The sequence below is a fragment of the Egretta garzetta genome, unplaced genomic scaffold (assembly GCF_000687185.1).
Source record: "Egretta garzetta isolate BGI_Z169 unplaced genomic scaffold, ASM68718v1 scaffold377, whole genome shotgun sequence".
Lineage (NCBI taxonomy): Eukaryota > Metazoa > Chordata > Aves > Pelecaniformes > Ardeidae > Egretta > Egretta garzetta.
The window spans coordinates 1,244,628-1,255,169 of record NW_009260339.1 but is presented as its reverse complement, the minus strand read 5'-3'; the positions used below and the strand labels follow the sequence as shown (position 1 = coordinate 1,255,169).

Below are 10,542 nucleotides of genomic sequence, written 5' to 3'. Positions count from 1 at the left end.
AAAAGATTTTTCTTGGGGACTGCTGTCTATGCAGCCATAATTAAATAAAAGCAGATGGAGGAGGCACTGAATAATTATGATTGCAAGATAAATAAAATGCTGGGTAAGTAACTTCAGAAGTGTAATTTAAGCATCTTACATAAATAAAAAGTATCAGCATCTTCTGTGATATGTTTTCACACTGAGGTAGTTCAGAAAATTAAAATAATCAAGAAAACAATAAAGTGAAGTATTAAACTAAAAATATCAAACGTATGTGACACACGCATAATAGGCAACAGGTACAAAGTCATTCTGACTCACTCTTCCCACATGCAAATGCAGATTCTGTGTCCTCTGCTAACTGGATGTGCCAATTAATCTTGCAATCACATTATCAAAAAACTCTGTTGTTTGGCTCTTTGTCTAATTTCACAGCACATAAAGGAGCTGCCCCGGTTCCTCACTGGCACAACTCCATAGAGATCCCATCACTGGGATGTGCCAGAGGGTCACTTTAGCTGTGCTAGATCTTGCCTGACAGGCTCAGCCACACAGGATTTTCTGCAATTTTTGCAGTGAAGTGTATTAAGCCCTTGGTTATTCTTCAGGTATCAGACATAGACCCCAAGTCACCATGCCGCGCAGTGTATCAAGGTCCCACTCGTACAAATGGTAAAATGTCCATCAACATCCAAGCACTGCTGTTCCCCATCAGGTGCCCCAGGTGCAGACACCAAGCCATGGCAATTGATTATGCTGCCATGTTCCTCACACAAGAACCTGTTGGGTGGTGCAGGGGCTGTCAGACTGACTGTGGGCATCTGTGCTTTCCTGCTGCCCCTCAAAATCATAGAATCATTTAGGTTGAAAAAGACCTTTAAGACCATCAAATCCAACCATTAACCTAACACTGCCATTCGACCACTAAACCATGGCCCTTTTAAATACCTCCAGGGATGGGGATTCAATCACTTCCCTGGGCAGCCCATTCCAATGCTTAACAACTCTTTCAGTGAAAAAATATTTCCTCATGTCCAACCTAAACCTCCCCTGGTGCAACTTGAGGCCATTTCCCCTCATCCTATTGCTTGTTACTTGGGGGAAGAGACCAACCCCCACCTCACTGCAACCTCCTGTCAGAGGGTGATAAGGTGGAGAAAGTTTGCTTCTCTTTGCACTGGCAGGGAGATATGGGGACATATTTCGATTGTTTACCCCTGGCTGAGGTACCCAGCTGAGCATCCCTTCAGAAACCAGAAGATATAAAGGAAAGAAAAACTCCTCAGATGCCTACAGCTTGAAGGTTGAAATGCAGGAAGACAGCGGGGGCGGGGAGGAGCTCGTGTGCAATGTTTTGTACCTATGTTCCCCTAACCCAGGTATATCTCAAGAGTAGTTAAGAACATGTGGGGTCACCACTGGTTTTGAATGTTTCCTTCCTTGCAAATATGATGATGTGTAGCCTGCTGCAAAGTACTGTTTGTTCAGCGCCATGTAATCTGCAGAGCTATTAATTGCTCATGTGAAAGATCCAGTTAGAAAGTGTGGCGAAACACCCTAATAACTCTTTTCAAAGAATATATAATCCACATTTCATTAATCTTCTAAATACATATTTGCACAACAGATTAAAAGTGCAGGAATTCTCTATTTTACATATGCAAAGATGACCACATAATAGCGCCATAAGACCTTTGATCTAAAATCCCCTTTCTGATCTGTGTGGTAGAGCTATTCCTTGCTTTTTTGTTTGTTTGCTTGTTTGCTTGCTTTTCTGGCCAGAAGCATACTGGTCTTTGTACGCAGGGAGAACAGAATGTCCTTAACAAAAGTCATCAAACACAACAAAGTAGCTCTAACCTACAAATCTATCAATGGAAAATTTTACATTTTTTACAACGGTCTTTCAGTGGGTTTCAGCCTGTGACCCAAGACCATAGGAGGTGTCATGGACCTTTGTGAGGGTCCACAAAAGGTAACTACACAGCAAGCTTAGCCATGCCTTTCAGAGGTCTAGGGAGTCAACCAGTCAGGAAAGGTTGAAAGCCAGTCATCTAAACACACGTATATAATCTTTGTACATAAAAGAAGCTATGACCTCTTTTGAACCATGGGATACCATTTATTACTACAAGAAGAGCTCCACAAAGAAAAGAAAATTAGCTGTGTCTTTCCGTTAGGACATGCCTTCTGCACAACCAGACTAAAAAAAGCCATTTAATTACGGCAGCAAGGAGCTCAACAGGGTAAATTGCCTCAAGAAACAGTGTGTGTTAGCCTGTGACCGACACTGTTTGCACAGTCACTCATCAGCTCAGGCTGCCCACAGTTTAAATTTCTGTCTGCCTCGGAAATGCCAGACAGATAATCCTGCAGTCACAACTTAGTGTAAGGAAGAGGCATGTTATTACACCTGTATATTTTAGTAGTGTTTCCATACGGCAGTTCTTTCAGTGGCTGCTCATGAGCTTGAGACTTGGAAGGCCTCTACTCTACTAATATTTCTTTAAACACAAGTTTTATATGCTACCTTCAGTAAGTTTCCAGTTTCCTATCTATAAAAGGGAAATAATATTCCTTGCATCTGTGCTAAGAGACACTGTGAAGATAATGACTTTACAGAAAGGTATTTTTATAACTTAGAATATTGAATTCTGTCATTCAACTTTGCTAGAGATGACATCAAATTGTATGCCCAAATTATGAAGAAAAAAACCCCAATTATGCGGTTTTAAGCTCCCTCAAATCTTCCTTTTTTTTTGCCATTCTGTTTTGCCCTCATTTTCTGTCTCAAAGACTGATTGGCTCTGTTAAAGATGCACCTGCCTTCTCAGTTTCACTTGTGAGTATTTAGACAGGCTGCAATGAAAAAACTGATTATAACTTGTGAATTCGCATTTAAACCTGTTGAGACCATAGGCATGTGTCAACATTTGTTTTCCATTCTCGTTTATGTACTATTCAAGATTGCTGAAAACCTCTCCCTTTGGTTTACAGCAGACCCACTCCTATTTTCAAAGTGAACTCATATTCCCAATCTGAAAGCAGCACCTTTCACCACCTGTTTGCAAGACAGAAGATTCCCCACTGTCCTTGTGTCTTTAGAGGTTACGAAAAATCTCTGATATTTTAAAGAGAATCTGAGCAGTCTGGATTTAAATGGGAACAACCACTAGGATGATGACTAAGGAATGCTTGTCGGGTATGGCATCAAGTATTTCAAAGAGTGTCCTGGGAGGAAAGGGGGAAAATGTAAAAAGGAATCAAAGAGAATTCATGAGAGCGACATGAATGGTTTCCAGGCATAAGATTGAATCCAGGTCGCTGTGTCAATGGAGTAGGGCATAGCTCACCATGTACCAAATTCAGAGGTAAATGAAAGCAGTGGGGCCTGTTACACTCTTGCCAAAGTCTAAATTAAGACAATTTTCACAACAAGTAAGCAGAAAAATATAAAAAGTTAGGGAAAAGAAACTAATAGGGTCCAACCCCTCTTCCATCCCAAACTTCTTCCCCTCCTAGGTCATCTCTAGCTATCTTAGCTTTATTGTTTGGAGTGGCAGCTGATTCTATGCAGATCCTCTTTATTTACTTTTGCCCTGTTCACTGGATGGTCTCTTCCAGACTGCAAATATGGCAAAAGATTTGCAGTTTCAGAACGGATTTAACAATTAGCTTATGCTCCCTCTCCACCTAAAAATGCTGGCCAGCTGCACCACTCCCAGAAGGGCGACACTGCCCTTCTGTTGGGAAACAGGGAGACCCATCTACAGACACACAGTCCAATCCTATCTTCCTACAAATACCAGGTGTTATTAAAACAAAACTACTGCTTATCCCTCATTTAGGGGTTTATTTTACAGAACAAATAAAAAGCAAGATTTCTTAAAAGGCTATAAGCACGATTTCTTAAAAGGCATAGTATTTGATTCGATGTTTTTCAAACTGGATCCTAATGGCCTTCATTGAGGCTGAATTAGCAGTCTTTGAAATGCGTAAAGACTATCACTGACCTATTTAAAACAAAGATAAAAAAACCCGACTCTCTCCATGACAAATTCATTCTGCTTCCTTATTTTTACTACAAAAACAGACAGCCATACAGCCTAAAATCACAACCAAGTATAAATTTTGACTGTTCTTGTGAGGACCACTGAAATGAAACTGCTTGTTTGCTGAGTTTCATTGCTGAAAAACATCTTGACTAGGTACGTTTAAAAATGCTGCTTATCTGAAGTGTTTCAAGAGATTGGTTTGCATATTTAATATGTTAATGTTTCACAAGTAAGAAGATTTCCAAGTGACTTATTACAGGACATACAACTCAGCAGAGCCCTGAGTCATTTAAGCTGGTACCTTAGTCAGTAAATGCCGGCTACACCATTGCACACCAGCTCAGAGTCTGTCCATGGCAGTAAGCCAGTTTTGCAGATCATCTTCCAAAATCCAGGTTAGATTCTGTCTTTCACAGCACGCTGTTTCTCAGTGGTTTATATTTTCACTGTCACCAGCATGTCAGTAAGACTGCATGTCTTTTGAGCTTTGATTCATTTTGCCCTGACACTATTGAAATGCCAAGTATAAACTTTAACTCGGGTTCAGAAATGTTAATCAGTTTTGAAATATCCATAGACTGCATATATATCGAGGCCCATAAATACTCAGAGATGCCTGTCAGGTTCCGCATGGCATTAGCAGTCTTGTTTCTTTCTAGCTGAAGGCCCACCAAGTCAGGTTTCATCAGCCCTGATAATCAAATGTATCATCTTGAAACAAAAGGACATAATCTTGCATTAAAGTCTTCTAAGATATAAACTATGAAGATACAACTCTTCTAGGAGTTACATTTACTTGCATTCTCAAATAATCTTTTGATTATTTACTCCTCCAGAGCTGCCACTGGCCACATTGGTAAAACATTTCTGTAAATACTGATGCCTAAAATAATCCTATGTATCGGATATCTGCATAACTAGATTATAATCATAATATGATTGTTGTGGTTTAAACCTCTACCATTACACTAGGTATAAAATTTATAGGAATATCCAGGCTTCAGGATATGAACTAATCATTAATTACGTAAAAGAGGAAGAAAGTTCCCCCAGAGCAGTTTTATTGCTGAACAGTTTGCTATATTACATCTGCTACTTACAGGGGAGCATTTTGTGCTGGAAACACAGAGTAAAGATCCTGAACTTCATGCCCTCTTGCTAAGACAAAGAATAATCTGTATTCTTACATTCAGCTTAGTAGGAAAAAAAGCTCACAGAAACTATTGGTTATGCCTTCATCCATAAACCCATGTACTCAGCCAACCTGGAAAACACAAGCAAGATTTCAGTCCATAGCCAGAGGTCCATGCACTGAAACTGTGCTCTGGAAAGATGTTTTCCATCCCCAGAAGAAAGGGTGAGGCCACCTTGTCCAGCCAGATCTGAGCCAGGGCTGATTTCAGCGGCACCGAGCCCATTTGCACTGGCTGCATCCCCGGCTCACTCTTCAGAAGTGGCACCTGGAGCATGCAGCGCTCGCAGCAGCCACTGCCCTCCGGAGACACGGGGGATGTTTGGAGACCCCCTTGCCTTCTTGGCAAGCCTCCTCCTTACCAGTAAACTCAAGCCACTGCCTGAGAAGTAAACAACGGTCAGCCTGTCCACCAAAAAGATGTTGCTTGCATATGTGTATGCAAAGGGCTGACTGGTCCCACCCCATGGGAAACCTCCAAGGAAGAGGGTGTCCTTGAAAAAAATCCTCAACGGGTCTTCTCCCACCAGAAGCTACAGAGCACAAAGGTCCCTCCTGCAAAGGAGGTGCGAAGCTGCCCACAACCCCCAGCTCTCCTGGGATGTATAAGGAAAACCCGTGTTGTTTAAGGAGGCTCAAGATGGTGTGCATTTGGAAATATTCTGTCTACGAAGGGACTACAGAGCCCTTAGGGTAGAGGAAAGCAAGATGCTCCATTAGTTAAACTGAAAGGACTTGAACTAATACCTTCCAAAGGGCATAAGGAAAAGTTTCATCAATCAGAAGTCTCATTTGGAAAATGATTTATGGTCTCCCAAGCCCGGCTGCTCTTGGCTTGCAGTGAGGCACAGGTCTGTCGGTCTCTGAGCTACCCCCTGAATGCAGAGCTCACTTTTAAGAACTCGTATGCCTCCCTTTCAATTAATTTTTAATAAGGTACTTCTTAAAATTTTACGAAGAAGCCATAACACATTATTTTTGGATGTTCTGATTATCCCAGCAGACTGAAAAAGGGCCAGCATTTCAGAAGGGCTGGCATTCTTCAAACAAAGGCCTTTTAGAGTGCACCTCAAAACCACTTATACAAAACCACTTACACTTGCACAAATCTGCCCAGCATCTGCCTTAGACACAGACTTGAGAAGATGCTGCTCTGTGCTGGGGAGGAGGAGGCTGCCAGGTCCATGCTGGGGAGCTCGCATTGCCTCACCCCACCTACCAGGGACAGAGTACCAGATATGAAAAGGAAAACAACCACGTTTGCTTTCTGCGTTCCTGCACTCATACACACACACACGCTTTCCTAGCAAACCAGCTTCCTCATCTGGTTTTGAAAAGAAAACTCACACAGGCTTGCTAAGCAGCCCGGGCTGCAAAAGGCTTGTCTGACAACCTTGGGTTGTCAATCCAGCAGCAGTCCACTAGCTCTGCTTTTAAAATAAAACTGTGATTATCCTGAAGGAAATAAAATTTGCCTCTTACGGCAAGCTCTTTAGCTGCACTTTTGACAGTCTTTAATGGTACCACCAAAGAAGGAAGGGAAGCGGCTCCTTTTTGTTACTATCACACGTGAAAAACACTTGCAAGCTGACCTGGCTTCCCACATGTATTAGTTTTCTACACAGATTTGCAACGGTGTCTTCCCCCACCTGCTCTGCCAAATTATTATGGTACAAGCGCTTCGCAAAAAAAAAAAAGCACAATTGCTTGAAATTACACTAGAGTCAAATGTTGATAAAAAGGTGTCACAGAGGGAATGAAAACTAACTGCTGTGAAATTTAATGAAACCCACTGTGTGCCAAGGCCACAGGCAGCCAAATTGAATTTAAAAAGGTGCCAAGCAGGGAAGCTTGTAATCAGACTAGCCACTATGTTAGATGAGATAAGCAGAATGACTTTTCTCTACCACGAGATCAAAACAGGCTGCGATTCTTATGCATGAGTTGAAAAGTTACAGTATTTATCCTCCCAGCTTCCTGTGTTCTTAGCACTGGATCTCTGGCTTAGTGGCCTGCAATGGAATTTGCCATCTCCAGCGTAAGGCTTGGCCCAGCCCTCGTAGGTCACCGAGCTCTTTCCTGACACAGTTTTTATTGCAAATTGTTATGGAAAAGAGGAGCAAGCTAAACAGAGTTGAGAATGGCTTAGTGTAAACTATCTGCAGCCACGGTGTCCCCTTCCACAGCCTGGGGAATGAACTGAAGTCAATGGAGGAGAGTAAGAAATGGAAGATAATGCTAATGTAGGAGAAGGAGGAAGCAACAGACTCTTTTTAACAGATAGCTCAGTGCTCACAAGAACAGTTTCCAAAGCATCACTCCACTGTAGCCTGTTAGGAAATCATTTTACTCTTTAATTACAACAACAGGGCTATTTTGAAGCAGTGTTAAAAGCCTGATCTCCCAAACAGAACTGTGCTTGCCTTCATTTTATGGGAGTAATCCCTTGAACTCTGGTTGAGGACAAGGGACAAAAAAGCTGTGCAACCCATCTTTGTTGGAAATAGCTTCAGCTACATTCAGTATTTCAGTGGCTCAGGGAGTTATCAGTAGATTGGGGGACAGATGGGAAGGGTACATCGGTATTTGCCTTGGTCCCAGGCCATGCAGAGAGGCTCGGGGTCTGCATCTTTGCCTCACTGATGGGTTTCATCATTGCAACCTGCTCAAACTTGCTGGTTTCTGCTCTCACTGGTCTGCTGGTCACCCTGGAATACCTTCCAAAGAGAAAGTTTCTAGTTAGAGAGATGACTTGAAATACTGAACAACTCTCCAAAGCCAGCCATTGGGTTTCTTGTAAAAGGACTTCTCATTAAAATGTCCTGACTTTATAACAACCTCTTGATTTTGCAGAATGGGCCTGTAATGGTTTGGGGGTTTGTCTTGGCTGTGAAGAGCTTTATCCCAGTATTTAGTGCCATTCATCATTTTTTATGGCTGTGCCAGAACAAAAGACTTGAAAACTAACAGAATTCCTTGAAATCCAAAACACACTACAGCATGGAAGTCTTAAGTTTTGTGTTTTCCTGTGTGCAGCCTATAGAACGTCTGAAAGACCCTCTGCAAGTCAGCAGTAGCAGAGGGTACATATGTCTGCAGGTATGGCAAATGGAGCTTTACAAGGGGGTGAAGCTTCCTTCCCCTCACAGCCCCCTCATAGAATCATAGAATCGTTTGGGTTAGAAAAGACCTTTAAGACCATCAATTCCAACCATTAACGTAACACTGCCACCCCACCACTAAACCATGGTCCTAAGCACCTCGTCTTTTAAATCCCTGCAGGGATGGGGACTCAACCACTTCCCTGGGCAGCCCGTTCCAATGCTTGACAACCCTTTCTGTGAAGAAATTTTTCCTAATGTCTAACCTAAACCTGCCCTGGTGAAACTTCAGGCCATTTCCCCTCATCCTATTGCCCACTACCTGGGAGAAGAGACCAACACCGACCTCACTACAGCTTCCTTTCAGGCAGTTGTAGAGGGCGATAAGGTCTCCCCTCAGCCTCCTCTTCTCTAGGCAAAACAACCCCAGTTCCCTCAGCCGCTCCTCATCAGACTTGTGCTCCAGACCCCTCACCAGCTTTGTTGCTCTCCCCTGGACCTCCTCCAGCAACACAACGTTTTTCCTGTAGTGAGGGGCCCTTCCCCTCCTCCTGCTTCCTCCCTCGTGCAGCACCGTGCTCCCCTTGGCTGGCTTTGCCTATGGTAACCCCGGCCTCTGACTGCTCCCACCTCTGCTCATACCTTTCTGAGGATGCAGTTGAAGTAAAAGAGCTTTTAGAGGGATGCCGGTTATCTGAAGAGGAAACCTTACCCATGAAAGTAATACATCTGGCATTTGTTACTAAGCCAACATTTAGAGGGTTTCCTTTTACTTACTCCTCTACAAAGTGCACAAGAAATTAGTCAGCATCAGTTCTTACCATATTAAAAATGCAGTAAGCTCAAAGCCCCCTCAATTTCCCGGTCTTTCAGTTAGGACTTCTTTGGAGCAGCAACTGTCCCTGTCTCTCCTCCCAGCACCACGGGTTTCTAGAATTTCCTACATTACAACAGCAACAACCATAACCGAAGCAACACTGTGCAACTGAGGATGTTTGTACAAACTGGCCAGGCAGATGTACTAATCTCCAAACGACATTTAAAGCTCATAGTCATGCATCAGCACCTGGGCTGAGTCAGAGCAAAGTTTGAAACGAAGTACCAAGAAATTTCCTCTCACACATACATGCTTACAGAGGTTCCTCAGCATCATGCTACCCCAGTTTCTACAGATTCCCCAAAGTAAGCACTTTTTCGTATGCCCTGGCAACCCTTCCCAGTAACTGGCATTCTGCTGTATTGTGCCTGACCTGAATTGCTTGTGATGCCCTGAATATCAAGTTCATTCTGATTTAAAAAAAAATAAAAAAAAAAATTAAATGTATTCATAAATAGGCTTTCAGCGAGCTGCGGACTCAGACAAAAGCCTGAACCTGTGACGAAGTCAGGCAGCACACTCCTCAGAAGCCGTAAGGCTATTTCTTACACTCCACTACGTTAGCGGGTTTCATATCCTTTCACAGGGTGCTGTATTTCAGAAGCAGCTTTTGTTATTCCAGATCGATCATTCATGGCTTTATCTCAAATCCTTTCTCCTCAATGCAAGGGACAAACCCCATATCCCTTCGCATTTATTAGAAAACCATTCTTCTCAAAGCAACAATACCACTTTATATCACAAAGGCATCTTTAATGCGAGACAATGCAAGACAACTGAATTGGCAGATTGCAAAGGAAAGGGTCAAATCTTTACATTACTACAGAAATGATACGGTGTTTATCAGAACTCCGCATTTTCTGCTACATTCTCTCTGGAGCCTTTTGGATCATGTTACAAGATAAAAAGAGCAGTGATTTGTAACAGGTAATTGTTCAGGCTTTCTTTCATTAACATTTTCTTTATATTCCTACAAACTACTGCCAAGCTCACTTAAAAGTCTGTTAGCCCAGTAAAGAATTTTACCTGCAAATCAATTAAAAATAGTTCTCATGAAAGACTGAGGTTTGTCAGGTTTTTTCAGGAAAACCTGGACTCAGTTCATGGTACAGCAACCCCCGCAAGAAACAGTTTTGTTCTCAGGCATAAGTCCTCCTGCAATTAATATTCCGTACCCAGGGAATTAGGTAAGATCTGGCATCCCGTGAAGGTCTCTGCACTGCTACAAAGCAGCAACCTCCTCCAAATCCCACTGGCCTCAATGAGCAGCAACAGCGCTGAGCTCCAGGTCCTGCCATCCCCTAGGTCCCATGGAGGAATATTGCTCTTGATTTC

At 42.8% G+C, this 10,542-nt stretch overlaps 1 protein-coding gene across 1 annotated transcript in view; it reads right to left on the bottom strand.

The window, feature by feature from the left end:
- Positions 1-10,542, bottom strand: part of LHFPL6 (LHFPL tetraspan subfamily member 6) — a 144,844-nt gene that overhangs the window by 124,507 nt on the left and 9,795 nt on the right. The gene's annotated exons all lie outside the window — the stretch shown is intronic.